The sequence below is a fragment of the Callithrix jacchus genome, chromosome 10, assembly GCF_049354715.1.
Source record: "Callithrix jacchus isolate 240 chromosome 10, calJac240_pri, whole genome shotgun sequence".
Classification (NCBI taxonomy): Eukaryota; Metazoa; Chordata; class Mammalia; order Primates; family Cebidae; genus Callithrix; species Callithrix jacchus.
The window spans coordinates 38,012,738-38,032,401 of NC_133511.1; positions in this window are offsets into that span (position 1 = coordinate 38,012,738).

The window sequence follows — 19,664 nt, forward strand, 5'->3', positions numbered from 1 at the left end:
TTACTTGTGGGTATAATATGTATTAGAAAGCTTTTCTAAATTTACACTATATCTAATTTTTTGTAGAAGAAAGACCTTTAGATCTAATTTGCCTTATTGCTAATAGAAATCTCTAGGGTATCTTTAAAGAAAATAGTCTTTTATTGCCTCAAAAGACAGGTTCATTTCCTGCTTATGTTTTTACTGCCTTACACTGCATCAGTGAAAACAATTAAAAAGTGTTTGTTATGGTTATTTTATGTGTCAAATTGACTGAGCCAAAGGACGTCCGGATAGTTGGTTAAACATTATTTCTAGATATGCCTGTGAGGGTGTTTCTGAATGAGAAGAACATTTGGATTGATAGACTGAGAAAAGCAGGTTGCCCTCCCCAATGTGGGTGGGCCTCATCCAATCTGTTGAAGACCCGAATGGAATAAGAGACTGAATAAGAAGGAATTCTGTCTTTCTGTCTGACTGTCTTTGAGCTGGGACATCAGTCTTCTGCTGCCTTTGGCCTCAAACTCAGACTGGAATGTACACCATCAGCTCTCCTGCTTCTCAGGTCTTTGGACTCAGACTGCAACCATCCCATCAGTTTTCCTCATTCCAGAGTTAGTCTCCATAATCATGTGAACCAATTTCTTATTAATAAACAAATTAATACTTACCTATATGCTTACCTTTTGGTCCTCTTCCTCTAGAGAACCCTGACTAATACAATGTTCTAGAAAATATTGGCAATAGCAGACAATGTAAATCCTTTCCCAGCTTTTGCTAGTAAGCCCTTGAATATAATTGTTGTATTAGTTCATTTTCACACTGCTGATAAAGACATACCTGAGACTGGCAATTTACAAAAGAAAGAGATTTAATGGACTTACAGTTCCACGTGGCTGGGAGGCCTCACAATCCTGGTGGAAGATGAAAGGCACATCTCACACTGTGGCATACAAGAGGAGAGAGAGCTTATGCAGGGAAACTCCTGTTTTTAAAACCATTAGATCTCATGAGACTTATTTACTATCATGAGAACAGCGTAGAGAAAGACCTGCCTCCACGATTCAGTTACCTCCCACCTGGTCCATCCCACAACATGTGGGAATTCAAGATGAGATTTGGGTGGGGACACACCAAACCATATTGTTCCATCCCTGGCCCCTCCCAAATCTTGTTCTCACATTTCAAAACCAATCCTGCCTTCTCCCAAGGTCTCAGCTCATTTCAGGGTTAACTCAAAAGTCCACAGTCCAAACTCATCTAAGACAAGGCAAGTCCCTTCTGCATATGAGCCTGTATCATCAAAAGCAAGTTAGTTACTTCCTGGATACAATAGGGGTATAGGCATTGCATAAATACACCCATTCCAAATGGGAGAAATTGGTCAAAACAAAGGGGCTACAGGACCCATGCAAGTCTGAAATCCAGCAGGGCAATCAAATCTTAAAGCTTCAAAATGATCTTCTTTTTCTCCATATCTCACATCCAGGTCATGCTGATGCAAGAGGTGGGTTCCCATGGTCTTGGGCAGCTCTGCCCCTGTGGCTTTTCAGGCCATAGCCTCCCTCCTGGCTGCTTTCAAGGGCTGGTGTTGAGTGTCTGTGGCTTTTCCAGACTTATGGTGTAAGCTCTTGGTGGATCTACCATTCTGGGGACTGGAGGACAGAGGCTCTCTTCTCATAACTCCAATAGGTGGTGCCCTAGTAGGGACTCTCTGTGGGGGCTCCAACCCTACCTGTCCATTCTGCACTGCCCTAGTAGAGGTTGCCTGTGAAGGACCTGCCCCTGCAGCAAACTTCTCCCTGGGCATCCAGGTGTTTCCATACATCTTCTGAAACCCAGATGGAGGTTTCCAAACCTGATTCTTGACTTCCATGCACTTGCAGGCTAAACACCACCTAGAAGCTGCCAAGGCTTGTGGCTTGGACCCTCTAAAGTCATGGCCTGAGCTGTACCTTGGCCTCTTTTAGTAATGGCTGGAATGGCTGGGACACAGGGCACCAAGTCCCTAGGCTGTGCACAGCCCTGGGACCCTGGGGTGGCCCATGAAACCACTATTTTCTTCTAGGCCTCCAAACAGTGGTGGGAGGGTCTGCTGTGAAGACCTCTGACATGCCCTGGAGACATTTCCCTCATTGTTTTAGGGATTAACTTTTGGCTTCTTGTTACTTAGGCAAATTTCTGCAGGAGGCTTGACTTTCTCTTCAGAAAATGGGATTTTCTTTGCTATCACATTGTCAAGCTGCAAATTTTCCTAACTATTATGCTCTGCTTTCCTTATAAAACTGAATACCTTTGACAGCACCCAAGCTGCTTCATGAATGCTTTGTTGCTTAGAAATTTCTTCCTCCAGATACCCTAAATTACCTCTCAAGGTCAAAGTTCCATAAACCTTTAGGACAGGAGCAAAACGCTGCCAGTCTCTTTGCTAAAACATAACAAGAGTACCTTTGCTCCAGTTCCCAACAAGTTCCTGATTTCCATCTGAGACCACCTTAGCCTGGACCTTATTGTCCATATCACTATCTGCATTTTGGCAGAGCCATTCAACAAGTCTCTAGGAAGTTCCAAACTTTCCCACATTTTCCTGTTTTCTTCAGAGCCCTCCAAACTGTTCCAACCTCTGCCTGTTACCCAGTTTCAAAGTCACTTCCACATTTTTGGGTATCTTTCCAGCAACTCCCCACTCTACTAGTACCAGTTTACTGTATTAGTTTGTTTTCACACTGCTGATAAAGACATACCCAAGACTGGATAATTTATGAAAGAAAAAGATCTACTGTGAGACGGACCTATTTTTTTTGTGGTCAAACTCACTGAAGAAAATCCAGGAATGTGGAAGAAGATAAATGGTAATTAGTATTCATTAGTTTCTGTGAGTCTATACTTAAACAGAGTATATACCCTCCATTTTCCAGGGAAGCAATTTCAGTGCTTTTCTATACATAGTTGTTTAGGAGGCATTCTATTATTAGCAAATAAAATGCAGTGAATCACAAAATGCTGGAGTGTTTCTCTGTTATGTATACTAACAGAAAATAAGAACTATGACTAATGACAGGAACTATGACCGAGGTATGCTGTTTATTAATATTTTCTCTCTCCCCACTTTCAATCTCTCCTCCCCTGCTAAATACAAATATTGGGTTAAGAATTTAAATAGCTCATATACTTAGAATCTTCACTGATTTATTAAAATTGCTGCTAATACAATATGTTTTAAATATTTAACATAAAACCTTTAACATTTTAATTGAAATTTAAATCCAATGAATTGAAAGTGATTGTGGGGATAAATTAAGTTTCAAAGTTGTCCCTTAAATTAAAAAATAGTCACTGTCAGGAAGAAATTCTTAGGAGATAAATTTAATTAACGTGGCTCTTGCCAGGCAACCTCTTTCTACTTTTCTTGTAAATGACGTCAGCTTGATAGAACTTGACCACCTGTTCTGTATATCAGTTACAGGGCTCAACTTTAGCTCATTAAACTAGCCAGGTTGCTTTGATAGGAGTCCCAGGTTTCATTCCTGCAAATGTTCCTGCCTCCATAATAGCTGGCTTCTGATTTCCTAACCCTGCTGCCTGAGAAGTCATAGTGGCAAGTTTCAGCCACTTTGACCTTTTCACCTGCTCTGTTTGGATGAATTTATTTTAGTTTAGGATCTCCTGTTACAACTGCTGTGAAATCCACAAGGAGTGAAGTCAGTCTAGTCTTGCCGCATGGAGTCTTGGCATCCAGTTATATTATTAGGATTCTTTAAGGTCCAATGGAAGAAACCAGAATTTAAACTGGGGTGAACACAGGCTTATGTTATTTTATAAGGGGACCCCAGGGGGGAGAGCAAACTCCAAGGTTACTTAATTGGGGAATTCCACTAGCTATTCAAAAGCCAAGGTTCTTTTGTTGCTTCATATGTCCTCTTGGCCTTATCCTAAGGCTGATACCAAGTTGCTGGTAGCAGCTCCAGGCATCATTTCCAAATATAACCATATCCCCAAGATGAAGTTATTTTTTGTTTGGCTTTCTTCTCTGTCATGCTGAAACCCCATAGAATCCAGTGGGGATGGCATCAGGTTCAAGAGGCTTAAGAAGAGACTCAAAGCCAGCAAACAAGACATGGGATTTCACTGGGGTTTACATAGAGGGGAGAGAGTCCAGTGGTGGCAGGTGAGAGAGTAATTGCACAGCCCAGTGGGAGCAGACTGGGCAGAAGCACCGCAACTACTTGGAAAAAAGCATGAGGTTCATATAGTATTTTCTTGTAACATTCTTTGCCTAACAACCTCCACCTGGTAACCTTCAACCCAAAACATGGGCCTTGATCCTATATATGGCTCATGTGTCATGGGATGGACTAAAGGCTCAGATGTTTCCCATAGACAAGGAACGAATTTGCTGGTTGGCCACTCCTGGATTCCCTAGCTCAGAATACACACTTAGGTATGTCTGCCATATAGGACTATTCTCAGGTTATGCTTAAGTTATTACCATGAGGTGCATTTACTATATAGTCTCTAAAGACAGATAATTTTTTTTTCCTTAAAGTGCTGTCCACCGTCTTCCCTTCCACCAACAGATTTCCCCTCATATGACATTGGCCAGAATTAAGTTACATTTGAACCCTGAAGCCTTCATGGCAAAGGGAATGGTAATGACCATTCCATCAGGCACCCCTTGAGTAGGGGATAAGGTCTCATCCTCTGAAATACATAATGATGTATGGGAGGGTGGTTATCTTAACAACATTTGGATTTTATTAAGATGAAAGAAGGGACAAAAGATTCTGGGTAGGCACCCTTGTAGCACCTATCGTGTCCCTTTGCACCGCTGACAATGTCATACACAGAAGCCTGGGCTGTGGAATCAGGCAGATCTGGATTCAAGCCCTCAAGAAACCTTGGTCTCTCCAACTGACCTTCATCAAGTTACTAAACTTTCATGAGGCTCAGGGTTTTTTTCATCCTTAAAGTGGATATCATTACCTTTCAGGGTTATTGAAATGATCAAATAAGAATAGCAATAACAACCATAAAACAAAAAAGGTTCAGAGAGTTCTCGCCTCACTAAGTTATTTTTCCCTTTCACTCCATTAACCTGTCAACTCCCCATCCCTGGCAAAATCACTTAAAATTTTACAAATCGTATTTATTGCTTTTCTGACAAAGATTTTGCTAGAGAAACACAATATCAAAGTTCTTCCAAACCTAGTATGTATTATCCTATTATGTTTCTTTTCTGAGTATGGAAGTGTTTGTTGAGCCAGAGTGTTAGCAAAATCTTTATTTATGAAATGGAATATTAATGGTTATATAACATGCCTCGCCCAAAGACAGTGCCATGTTGTTCTGAGGAAACTGTAAATCATGCCGAAGGATGAGAGTCAGATACACTAGACATAAAACATTTGTCGACTTGTTAGAAAACGCAAAAACCCCAGACAGACAGGTAGACAATGACCCCACTGCCATGAAATCTCATCTGACCTAGTCTCAAACAACGTTTTGAATCAAAGCTGGTTGCAGGCCAGTGATAGCCAAGTTGGAATTACGTGGTAGTCATGCCATAAAATCCCACACCAGTTACCATTGCAAATGAATTGGATGGTTCTCCATAAAATATTTGAATTCACTCTTGATGAGTTCAATTTCAATAGGTGGAAGGATGTAATGTGTGATGAGTTATGAGAGTTGATTTAGGGGAGAAAATCAATGCAAAATTCAGAGCTGTATTCCCTATGCTGAAGAGTTCGCCAACTGTTCATTTACAATTGCTAGTAAATATGTCTTGAGAGTATTACTTCCCCTCCATTCTCAGCCTATAATTTTTACCTTTTTCTCTATGGTAGCCAAACACAGACCAAAACAAAACAAAAAAACCTGACTTTCCCCATTTTCTGCTTTAGGGAGTATGGGCATCTTGAGGCTATGAAGAGGAGTGCATTTCCCCTGTATGGGGAGCCACCACAGGGAGGGTGCATCTGTTTGAGCTGTAGCTGATCTTTGACACTATCTCCTCACTGGTGTGGGAGGTAGCTGCCTATAACAAAGTGCCAAATTCTCCCCTCGGATACTCTCTAGGCTTGGACTCACATTTCATGCTTGGAACTTCTATTCTTACGTAACTTCTCCAGATTTTGCCCTGCTCTCCTTCCCTGTAGAGCCCTTCCAGATCTACAACTTGATTGGATGTTTTGCCCAACTTTCAGTCTCTGATTCTCTTAATGATGCCAGCTGTCAGGTGCTGCCCTCAGGGCTGGACTGCACAGCCATGCAAAAACACCCTACCAACAGACTCCACCGGGTTCCCCTGTGGGCAGCCCAGCAGTCCAGACCTGCTCCAGTGTTCCTGTTGTCTTGGTGGGGGGACAGAACCTAGATAAATTACATTCAGTCATGGATATGTTGTTAGATGTAGGCTTAGTCTCACTTCTGCTGTTTTCTGTGTGGGCTTAGAATCACATCTCTTCTATAAGCCTAGGTTTCCTCATCTGTAAATTGCTAATACATTTATTTACCTTAAAAAGTCTGCCTTACAGAATTTTATATTTTCTTATTAATTTTCAAAAGTAACATGAAATTAGAATGTACTACTTGACCTATAGAATAAGAAAAAAGTAATACCTAAAAGCTTTCACTAATGCCCTCTAATTACCTTAGAGTATGTGGATGAATGCTTGAAAATTTGGATATTAAAACTGTACTCTGAGCCAGGCATGGTAGCTTACACCTGTAATCCCATTGCCTTGGGAGGCTGAGGTGGGAGGATTGCTTGAGGCCAGGAGTTTTAGATCAGCCTGGGCAATATAGCAAGTTCCCATCTCTGCAAATAATAATAATTACCCAGTAGAGGTGGCATGTTCCTGTGGTCTTAGCTACTTGTGAGGCTGAAATGGAAGGGCCACTTGAGCCCAGAAGTTCAAGGTTACAGTGAACTATGATGGTGCCACTGCACTCCATCCTGAGTGACAGAGTGAGGACCAGTCACTGAAAAAAGAAAAGACAACAAAAAAAGACTTTATTCTGAGAATAAGCATCCTTACTGCTTGAAACATCCATGTTTTTATTCGTGTCAACATTTACTCTATACAATTTTTCCTATGTGTGAATGCACAAGGTATAGAAGAAAAAATCATTCTAATGTATATTATAATTTGTTAATGAATCAGCAATTTATTATCTGGAGCCAAGACACCTATAGGCAACAGCCTTCCACTGGTTTGTGTCACAAAACACTGCTTAGTTTTGTGTGTGGGAAGAAATCACTCCCAGTTCAGGAGGTAAGGATGATGCTGTTGGAAGCTAATAGCAGATACGTACTATATATAGTAGCATTTGTGACTCTTGGAGGCATTGACTTTTAAGCCATTAATTTAATCCCTTAGCATACATTTATGAACATCTACAGTATGTCTGGTGCTGTGGTTACAAAGACCCACCTTTGAGGGTCTGGAGTTCAGCCAGAAAGTTAGTGGCATGTTCTAAAATGGGAAGATGCATATAGTAACTAGATTTTTGGGAAATGACAATGATACAGAGGGATAGAAGGCTCAAAAATAGCAAAAAGGCAAGTATTTGTTGGGTCATGAAGAATAATGATCTGAGAATTGTTGTAGACAATTTAGATTTTAGAAGTCATTTTGAAAAAGTATGAGATGAATGGAGCGATGAGGAGATAGAGGAGATAGAGCCAAAGTTGTGCAGGTCAGAGGATTGGACAAAAGATGATGAGTTGATGTCCCAGTAATTCAAAAGCCACCTCTGTCTCATACTGTGTAATGCTTAGGTATATTTCTGAACTCTCTACAAAATTGCATTATCTATTGATAGCTGGTACAAAGAAAGAATGTAGCTTAATGGTTAAGGATGAGGCCTCTGAGGATAGACAGACAGAGTTTCAATCTTGGCTTTGTCTTTAGGACATGTAAACTGCAGCAAGTAGCTCCGCCTTCCTGTGCCTCAGTTTTAATGTATTAATACCTTAAACAACAAGTATTTGTTATCCCACAGTTTCTGTGGGTCAGGAATCTGAGCATAGCTTAGCTTGGTCCTTTGCTTAGGAACACACATGGCTGAAATCAAGAGGCTGGCAAGGCTGCATTGGCATTTGGAGGTTTGATTAGAAAGGTTTGTTTGCAAGTTCAATCAGATTATTGGCAGATTTCATTTATATTCTAATGTTCTTATTTTTTTTTTGCAGTTGTATGACTTAGATCCTTATGTTTGGCTAGCTATTGGTCAGTGTGTTAGTTTGAGCTGATATAACAAAACACCATAAATTGGGCATCTAATAAACAGCAGAAATTCATTTCTCACATTTCTAGTCCAAGATCAAGTTGCTGGCAGATTCAGTGTCTGGTGAGAGCTGACGTTTTGTTCATAGACGGCATCTTCTTGCTGTGTTCTCACATTGTGGAAGGGGCAAGGCATCTTTCTTTAACTTAGGTCATAAGGGAACTAATCTCATAAATGAAGGCTCCACCGTCATGACCTAATCACCTGAAGGCCTCATCTCCTAACACCAACACCTTGGGTGTTAGAATTTTAACAAAGGAATTTTGGGGGGACACAAAAACTCAGACTATAGCAGTCAGGGACCACACGCATCCTTGCCCTCACATCCTTGCTGTGTTGGCCTCTCATAGGCCCTCTCACATCATGTGAGCTTACATCATAAAGGCTAGCAGGACACTCTCTCTTACTTCTACTCTCCTTCTCAAGGATGGCCTGGGCCCTTTGTAAAACACTAGCCTGATTAGGTCAGTTGTACTAATGATAATCTTTTTAATTACTTCAGTCAACTGACTAGAGATCTTAATTACAGCAAAAATCTTTTTATTATTTGCAGGTGGTATAACATAGTCATGAGATTAAATTCCATCATATTTACAAGTCCTTCCTACACTCAAAGGAAGAGCAATGTACTGAATATGTATGCCAGGTAATAGCTGTCTTGGGGGTCATCTTAGAATCCTTCCTACCTCATGGCACTATAAAGCAGACCCACCCTTCTTCTCCCCGACCACTGCCACCACCAAAAGACAGAAAAAGATCAAAGTAACCAAAGAAGAGATGAGGCAAATAAAAAGCAAACAGCATGATAGTAGATTTAAATCGAATCACATTGATAATTATATTAATTTTAAGTTGTATAAATACCACAATTAAATGGAAGAGACTGTTAGACTGGAGAAAGAAAAAAGGCCCAACTATGTACTGTCTTTAATAAACCCGCTTTACATATAACAATACAAATAACATCAAAAGTACAAGGACATAAAGAGATAAACCATCCTAACACTAATCAAAGGAAAACTGGAGTGGCTATATTTATAACAAAGTAGATTTCAGACAAAGTAGCTTTCAGAACCTTGCCAACAATAGAGAGAGTCCTTTGACAATGATGAAAGAGTGACTTCATGCAGAAGACATAATCCTAAATGTTTGCATATTAATAAGAGAGTTTTAAGATGTGAGAAACAAAAGCAAATAGAACTACAAGAAAACATAGATTTCTAATTATAGTTGAAAAACTTAACACCCATCTTTCAATGGCTGAAGGTGCAGTAAAAAGAAAAGTGGTAAGATAATGAAGCCTGAAGTAACACTATTGATCAATGTGACTGATATGGTAGGCTGTGTCCCCACCCAAATCTCATCTTGACTTGTACTACCATAATTCCCACGTTGTGGGAGGGACCTGGTGGGAGATAATTTGAATAATAAGGGTGGTTTCCCCCATACCAATTTTGTGGTAGTGAATAAGTCTCACGAGATTTGATAGTTTTATCAGGGGCTTCTGCTTTTGCATCTTCCTTATTTTTGCTTGCTGCTACCATGGAAGAAGTGCCTTTCACCTCCTGCCATTATTCTGAGACCTCCCAACCATATGGAACTGTAAGCCCAATTAAACCTCTTTTTCTTCCCAGTTTTGGGTATGTCTAACATCAGTTTTGGGTATGTCTTTGAAACAGACTAATGCAGTGACCTAATTGACATTTTAAAAACACTCTACCCAACAACAATAGCAGAATACAGTCCTCACTGGTGACATTTTAGGCTGGATAATTACTTGTAGGTGGTGTCTTGTGAATTGTGGGATGCCCAGCAGCATCTCTGGTCTCTGTCCACTAGATGTTAGTAACATCTTTCCACTGGTTGTGACAACCAAAATGTTTCCAGACATTGCAAATGTCCTCTTAGAGGCAAAATTATCTCCAGTTGAAAATACCTGGGTTTAGAAGATAGCTGTGCCATTAAGTGTGTGTTTAGGGGAAAAGGAAGACCAGCTGGTTTTCTAATTAAGGCAGTCCCTGGGTCACCCTGGTCACACACTACCTTTTTTTGGTATAAATTTAAGGGGTATAAGTGTAGTTTTTTTACATAGATATCTTGTTTATTAGTTAAGTCTGGGCTTTTGGTATAACCATCATCCAGATAATGTGCATTGTACCCATGAAATAACTTCTCACCCCTGACCATCTCACACCTCCTTACCCTTCTGAGTCTCCAATGTCTATCTTTCCATACTCTATGTCCATGTATATATTAATTAGCTACCACTAATAAGTAAGAATATGCAGTATTTGATTTTCTGTTTCTGAGCTGTTTCACTTAATGGTATCCAGTTCAATCCATGTCACTGTAGAAGACATAATTCTGTTATTTTTTATGGGTGAATAGTATTCCACTGTGTATATATATTACATTTTCTTTATTCAATTATCTTTTTTTTTTTAATTTTTTATTGGATTATAGGTTTTGGGGTACATGAGCAGAGCATGCAAGACAGTTGCGTAGGTACACACATGGCAGTGTGCTTTGCTTTTCTTCTCCCCTTCACCCACATTTGGCATTTCTCCCCAGGCTATCCCTCCCCACCTCCCCCTCCCACTGGCCCTCCCCTTTTCCCCCCAATAGACCCCAGTGTTTAGTACTCCCCTTTCTGTGTCCATGTGTTCTCATTTTTCATCACCCACCTATGAGTGAGAATATGCGGTGTTTCATTTTCTGTTCTTGTGTCAGTTTGCTGAGGATGATGTTTTCCAGATTCATCCATGTCCCTACAAACGACACAAACTCATCATTTCTGATTGCTGCATAATATTCCATGGTGTATATGTGCCACATTTTTCCAATCCAGTCTATTATCAATGGGCATTTGGGTTGATTCCAGGTCTTTGCTATTGTAAACAGTGCTGCAATGAACATTCGTGTACATGTGTCCTTATAGTAGAACGATTTATAGTCTTTTGGATATATACCCAGTAATGGGATTGCTGGGTCAAATGGAATTTCTATTTCTAAGGCCTTGAGGAATCGCCACACCGTCTTCCACAATGGTTGAACTAATTTACACTCCCACCAACAGGGTAAAAGTGTTCCTTTTTCTCCACATCCTCTCCAGCATCTGTTATCTCCAGATTTTTTAATGATCGCCATTTTAACTGGCGTGAGATGGTATCTCAATGTGGTTTTGATTTGCATCTCTCTGATGACCAGTGACGATGAGCATTTTTTCATATGATTGTTGGCCTCATATATGTCTTCTTTCGTAAAGTATCTGTTCATATCCTTTGCCCACTTTTGAATGGGCTTGTTTGTTTTTTTCCTGTAAATCTGTTTGAGTTCTTTGTAAATTCTGGATATCAGCCCTTTGTCAGATGGGTAGACTGCAAAAATGTTTTCCCATTCTGTTGGTTGCCGATCCACTCTAGTGACTGTTTCTTTTGCCATGCAGAAGCTGTGGAGTTTCATTAGGTCCCATTTGTCTATTTTGGCTTTTGTTGCCAATGCTTTTGGTGTTTTGGTCATAAAGTCCTTGCTGACTCCTATGTCCTGGATGGTTTTGCCTAGATTTCCTTCTAGGGTTTTTATGGTGCCAGGTCTTATGTTTAAGTCTTTAATCCATCTGGAGTTAATTTTAGTGTAAGGTGTCAGGAAGGGGTCCAGTTTCTGCTTTCTGCACATGGCTAGCCAGTTTTCCCAACACCATTTATTAAACATGGAATCCTTTCCCCATTGCTTGTTTTTGTCAGGTTTATCAAAGATTGTATAGTTGTATGTATGTTGTGTTGCCTCCGGTGCCTCTGTTTTGTTCCATTGGTCTATATCTCTGTTTTCGTACCAGTACCATGCTGTTTTGATTACTGTAGCCTTGTAGTATAGTTTGAAATCTGGTAGTGTGATGCCCCCCGCTGTGTTCTTTTTGCTTAGAATTGACTTCGCTATGCGGGCTCTCTTTTGGTTCCATATGAAGTTCATGGTGGTTTTTTCCAGTTCTGTGAAGAAAGTCAATGGTAGCTTGATGGGGATAGCGTTGATTCTGTAAATTACTTTGGGCAGTATAGCCATTTTCACGATGTTAATTCTTCCTAACCATGAACATGGAATGTTTCTCCATCTGTTTGTGTCCTCTCTGATTTCGTTGAGCAGTGGTTTGTAGTTTTCCTTGAAGAGGTCCCTTACGTTCCTTGTGAGTTGTATTCCAAGGTATTTTATTTTTTTTTGTAGCAATTGCGAATGGCAGTTCGCTCTTGATTTGGCTTTCTTTAAGTCTGTTATTGGTGTCTAGGAATGCTTGTGATTTTTGCACATTGATTTTATATCCTGAGACTTTGCTGAAGTTGCTTATCAGTTTCAGGAGTTTTTGGGCTGAGGCGATGGGGTCTTCTAGGTATACTATCATGTCATCTGCAAATAGAGACAATTTGGCTTCCACCTTTCCTATTTGAATGCCCTTTATTTCTTTTTCTTGCCTGATTGCTCTGGCTAGAACTTCCAGTACTATATTGAATAGGAGTGGTGAGAGAGGGCATCCTTGTCTAGTGCCAGATTTTAAAGGGAATGCTTTCAGTTTTTGCCCATTCAGTATGATATTTGCTGTTGGTTTGTCATAAATAGCTTTTATTACTTTGAGATACGTTCCATCGATACCGAGTTTATTGAGGGTTTTTAGCATAAAGGGCTGTTGAATTTTGTCAAATGCCTTCTCTGCGTCAATTGAGATAATCATGTGGTTTTTGTTTTTGGTTCTGTTTATGTGGTGAATTACATTGATAGACTTGCGTATGTTGAACCATCCTTGCATCCCCGGGATGAATCCTACTTGATCATGATGAATAAGTTTTTTGATTTGCTGTTGCAATCGGCTTGCCAATATTTTATTGAAGATTTTTGCATCTATGTTCATCATGGATATTGGCCTGAAGTTTTCTTTTCTCATTGGGTCTCTGCTGGGTTTTGGTATCAGGATGATGTTGGTCTCATAAAATGATTTGGGAAGGATTCCCTCTTTTTGGATTGTTTGAAATAGTTTTAGAAGGAATGGTACCAGCTCCTCTTTGTGTGTCTGGTAGAATTCGGCTGAGAACCCGTCTCAACATAATGAAGAATCTACAACAACTAACAGGCAAAACAGCCACTTAGCATCAAAATGGCAGTATCAAATTCACACATAACAATATTAACCCTAAATGTAAATGGACTAAATGCACCAATCAAAAGACACAGACTGGCAAATTGGATAAAAAGCCAAAACCCATCAGTGTGCTGTATCCAGGAAACCCATCTCACATGCAAGGATACACAAAGGCTCAAAATATAGGGATGGAGGAAGATTTACCAAGCTAATGGAAAGCAAAAAAAAGCAGGAGTTGCAATTCTCATCTCTGATAAAATAGACTTTAAAGCAACAAAGATCAAAAGAGACAAAGAAGGCCATTACATAATGGTAAAAGGATCAATACAACAAGAAGAGCTAACTATCCTAAACATATATGGACCCAATGCAGGAGCACCCAGATACATAAGGCAAGTTCTTAATGACTTACAAAAGGACTTAGACTCCCACACAATAATAGTGGGAGACTTTAACACTCCACTGTCAATACTAGACAGATCAACCAGACAGAAAATCAACAAGGATATCCAGGGCTTGAACTCAGATCTGGAGCAAGCAAACCTGATAGACATTTACAGAACTCTCCACCCCAAATCCACAGAATACACATTCTTCTCAGCACCACATCACACCTACTCTAAAATTGACCACATAATTGGAAGTAAAGCACTGCTCAACAAATGCAAAACAACTGAAATCATAACAAACAGCCTCTCAGACCATAGTGCAATCAAGTTAGAACTCAGAATTCAGAAACCGACCCAGAACCGCACAGCTTCATGGAAACTGAACAACTGGCTCTTGAATGTTGACTGGGTAAACAATGAAATGAAGGCAGAAATAAAGAAGTTCTTCGAAACCAATGAGAACGAAGACACAACGTGCCAGAACCTCTGGGACACATTTAAAGCAGTCTCTAGGGGAAAGTATATAGCAATAAGTGCCCATATGAGGAGAATGGAGAGATCCAAAATGGACACCCTATCATCAAAATTGAAAGAGCTAGAGGAGCAAGATCAACAAAACTCAAAACCCAGCAGAAGACAAGAAATAACTAAGATCAGAGCTGAGCTGAAGGAGATTGAGACACGAAAAACCCTTCAAAAAATCAATAAATCCAAGAGCTGGTTTTTTGAAAAGATCAACAAAATAGACAGACCACTAGCCAGATTGATTAAAAAGAAAAGAGAGAACAACCAAATAGATGCAATAAAAAATGATAAAGGGGAAATCACCACAGATTCCACAGAAATTCAAACCATCATCAGAGAATATTACAAACAACTCTATGCGCATAAACTAGTAAACCTGGAAGAAATGGATAAATTCCTGGACTCCTGTGTCCTCCCAAGCCTAAACCAGGAGGAAGCTGAAACTATGAATAGACCAATAACAAGGTCTGAAGTTGAGGCAGCAATTAAGAGCCTACCACACAAAAAAAGCCCAGATCCAGACGGGTTCACAGCCAAATTCTACCAGATATTCAATTATCTTTTAATGGACACTTAGGTTAATTAGTGGGCATTTTGGAATTTACTAATGTTTTTAAAATTTTCATTTCAAAATGTGGGCTTGGATGGTTTATTCATGGGTCTTCATTGATACATTAGTTAGAAATTGGCAAGTGATGCATCTGACAGTCTTATGCCATTATTCATTCATTTCATCCAACAGGTATTTATAAAGTGTGCAGTACTATCTAGTTACTGTGCTAGCACTGACTGAGAAGTAATTAGAGAACAAAAAGTGTACTTTCCTTAATAGAGCTCACATTCTAGTAGTAGGAATCAAACAATAACTAAGCAAATATTTAAATGTATCTGTTACATGGTGATAGAGCTATGGAGGTAAACAAAGCAAGATAAGAAAGACAGGGAGCTGAGTGGGAGAAAGTATTCAGGGACCATGCCAATAATAACATAATATTTGAGTTGAGAACCTAAAAAAAGTGAAGAAGTGAGTAATGCAGATATCTGTGTTTCCATTTAAGGTAGAAGAAAAAACAACTGCAAAGGCCTTGAGGCAAGAACTTTCTTTTCCTTTTTTTTTTGAGACAGAGTCTTGCTCTGTCTCCAGGCTGGAGTGCAGTGGTGCAATCTCAGCTCACTACAACCTCTGCCTTCTGGGTTCAAGCAATTCCCCTGCCTCAGCCTCTTCAGTAGCTGAGTCTTCAGGTGCGGGCTACCACGCCTGGCTGGTTATTTGTATTTTAGTAAAGATGAGGTTTCACTATGTCAGCCAGGATGGTCTCGAACTCCTGACCTCATGATCCACCTGCCTCAGCCTCCCAGAGTGCTGGAATTACAGGTGTGAGTCACCGTGCCCAGCCAAGAGCTTTCTTGAGAGTGTTCTAGAGAGAGCAATGAATCTGGTATAGGAGCAGAGTGCGTGAGAGTGCTAGAAGAGGAGGTCCTAGAAGTAGCAGAAGAGCCAGATTACAAAGGATATCTAGGTCACGGTAAGGATTATACCTCTTGAGTGAAATAGAAATTCATTACAGAGTTTTAAAAGAAGAGAAATGACACTGAAAATATTGTAAGAGAATCACTTTGGCTGCTGAGTTGAGCCTAGGTTGTTGGGAGCCAAGGTTAGAAGCTGGGAGAACAGTTTGAGCCTGGTGGAATATTCCAGATGAGCCATGATGGTGGCTCTACCCTGAGTAGTAGCTGGGAAAGTAGTGGGAAGTATGAGATTTAATATCAGATTGGATGTATTTTGGAGGCTCAGCAAACAGGATTTCCTGACAGATAGGATGTGGAGTGTGAGAAAAAGAGAGACATCAATGATAACTAAAGTTTTTGGCCTCTGAAACCGGAAGAATTGAGCTGGAGTTGCCATTTACTGATATGGGGAAGGTAACAGAAGGACCATGCATTGGAGGATATGTTAAATTTGAGATGCCTTTTAGACAATTAAATGAAAATGTCACATGAGAATCTGGTGTTCAGGGAACCCTGAACCAGAAAAATAAATTTGGGAGTCATCAGTGTTCAGCTGGTATCTTAAAGCCTTGAAACTGGGTGAGGTACCCTAAGGGATGGCATAGATGGAGAAGGCAAAAGGTCCGAGGGATGATCCCTGGGCAGGCCAAGGTATAGAGTTTCTTTGCTGAGGAATATATTAGTTTACTCTTGCTTCTCTAACAAATTGCCATACATTTAATGGCTTAAAACAATACCAGTTTTTTTCTCTTACAGTTCTGGAGGTCAGATGTTTAAAATCAAGGTCTTGTCAGAGTTTCAGAATGGTGTTTCTTTTAGAGGCTTCAAGTGAGAGTCTAGTTTCTTGCCTTTTTCAGTTTTTTTTTTTTTTCAGACTGACTTTTGCTCTTGTTACCCAGGCTGGAGTGCAAAGGCGCAATCTTGGCTCACCGCAACCTCTGCCTCCTGGGTTCAAGCAATTCTCCTGCCTCAGCCTCCCGAGTAGCTGGGACTATAGGCGCACGCCACCATACCCAGGTAAGTTTTGTATTTTTAGTAGACAGGATTTCACCTTGTTGACCCGGATGGTCTCGATCTCTTGATCTCGTGATCCACCTGCCTTGGCCTCCCAAAGTGCTGGGATTATAGGTGTGAGCCACCGTGCCCGGCTGCCTTTTTCAGTTTTTAAAGGCTGCCTGCATTCTTTGACTCATGGCCCTTTTCTCATATTACTCCAATTTCTTGTTTCTATCAGTACATCTCTTACTACTGACTTAGATCCATTTTGTGATTCCGCTGGGCTCACTTGGGTAATCCCTATCCCCAGATCCTTAACTGAACCGCATGTACAAAGCCCTTTTTATCACCTAAGATAACATAATCACAGGTCTGGTCCCTCCACCTTTTGGGGGGGGGGGATCAATATTCAACCTACCACAAGGAGGAAATGGAAGATTAGACTAAAGGGAGCAGTGTCCTGTGAGGTATACAGAGAACAGAAGTGAATTCTGGAACCGGGTGAAGACAGTGCTTCAACAAAAACAGAGTAATCACTCGGCTAAATATCACTCCTGGATCCAGTATGATGAAGAGGAGAATTGACTGTTAGTTTTATCCTATGGAAATCAGTGCAGACATCGAGAAAAATCATTTTACTTAGTAGAATTGGTGGAGGATAAAAGCCGGATTGGGGTGGGCGCTGAAGACAATGCAGCAGGACCAGGTCCAAGGCCCCATGCTTAGAGGAGGCCACTCCGAGATTAACGCCCTGCTGCCACTGTTTTGAAATTCATAATTTTCAACAAGGGGTCTTACACTTTTATTTTGCACTGGACCCTGCAAAATATGCAACTGGTCCTGCAATGGAGGAACAGGAATTGGAGATAGTGATTATGGATAACTATTTTAAAGAGTTTTACATAAATGGAATCAGAAAAATGGAGCCAGAGAAGGAAGTGGCGTCAAAGGGGAATTTTAAAATTTAGGTTGGTTGCTTTGTAGTTTGGTGCTTATTATGTAATAATAGAGAGTCATGGCTGACTGGGACCCATTTTCTCTACTGCCAGATGTCCTACATGCAGTCTTCATTGATATAACAGCATAATTTGACTGGAGCCCTGTGTAGGAAGACACGCCTCTGTTTCCTGGGCTTACCTCCATCATTTTTCCTGTGGGTTGGTGGTGTCATGCATGAAGAATCAAAATCCTTATAAAGTCAAATTTTAATATGTCTTTGTAATCTACTAAGCTCCTGTCACTCTGAACTCAGAAGTGGCAGAAGAGATTAGTTTTCCAGGCTTTGTTCTTCAAAAAACCATATTCTTTTAGAAGTATTTGCAGATTGATTTTATCATGATTTGTTCAAGCATTTTCCCAGGCGTACCAGTTAAGCTGACTCATGACCACGGTCGTTCATTTGCTGTATTAAAGAAAGGCACAATTTTGGCATGTATCCAAGCTGCAGACATTTCTCCATCTATCATAGTCACTGTGAAGGGCTCCTAACCACACTTAACAAATAATCATCCAAAGACCTGTAGGAAGCAGCCAAACACACCAACCCATCGTTCCATCAAGAAAGCAAAATGTAACACACACACACACACACACACACACACACCCCTCCTGTGGCCCCAGGAAGTAAACTATCTTTGACATTATAGGTTAGAAATTTTCAGAAATCTCTGAGATGAGTGCTTTTGAAACTATTAACTAGAAAAGAAAAACTCACTCTCAAACCATCTTTAACACTTATCTATAATTCTACAACTTGTTGGAGCAAAGTACTCTTTTGTATTCAGCTTCAATTTTGCCTCATGGGATAACAAATCTTTAAGGCAATTCGTATTTACAATTACAATAAAATTCAGGCAACATTCTGTTACCTGATGCTGACAATTTCAAATTTATACAGGACTTTCTTTCGTCTCTTTTAACTAACAGCGCTTACCTGCAGTACCCATTCTTAGTACTTGCTCAGTCAGTGTCTGAAGGTTGTGAAGGCAACAGGGAAAGAAGGATGAAAGGATGGGCAGATGGATGAAAGCACAGTCTCAAAAAAATTGAAACAGACTTCTTCATTGATTTATGCAGTTATTGTTTGCCAATTATATACAGTAATATGAGGTTAGGAAATATAATTCTTGCAATCAAGGTGCTTGTATTTTAATCAGGAAGACACATACATTAACAGGAAACTACAGCATATTGTGAGAGGCGACATGTAATCAAGGCCTAAGTTTTTGGGACTCCCTCTTCTTTTCCTTTTTTTCTTCCCAGGTTTCCTTAATCCTGAGTATTCTCATGGTGCTCAAACTTCTTGTCCTGATTTAACTTTTTTCTCTCTTTTTCTTCCTTTCGACTCTTCCATCAACACTCACTCTGTTTCATTCTTCCAGAATCTTACTTTAAACTGATTTTAAAAAGTCACTCCTAGTATGTTAGTAAGTGAATAGTTCACCCTTCTCAGATAACACATTAGGAAATATAAGAAATTTTAGTTGTGAAACTCAAAATATATTTTCCCTTACTGATTTTATTTGAGAATAAGTTTTATTAGTGACAAGTGCAGGCATTTTGGTAGACAGATGCAGCACCCTAAAAATTATAAAAGTTTCAAGAGTGTTTTTAGATGTAATTTAATACTTACAACAAGTGTATAAAAATTTGTTCTTCCCATTTTACACATAAGGAAACAAATGACCAGGTTAGAGTCACAGTTAGGAAATGATAGAACTTCATATGGTATCTGCTTGTGATTTTTAAACCCAGTGCTCCTTTCAAGACGTTTTTGCTACCTTTCTAATTCCAAAGTCCAGTTTCTGAAAGGGCTCAGCTGTGTGCTTGATTTTGAAAGAAAGGAGGGA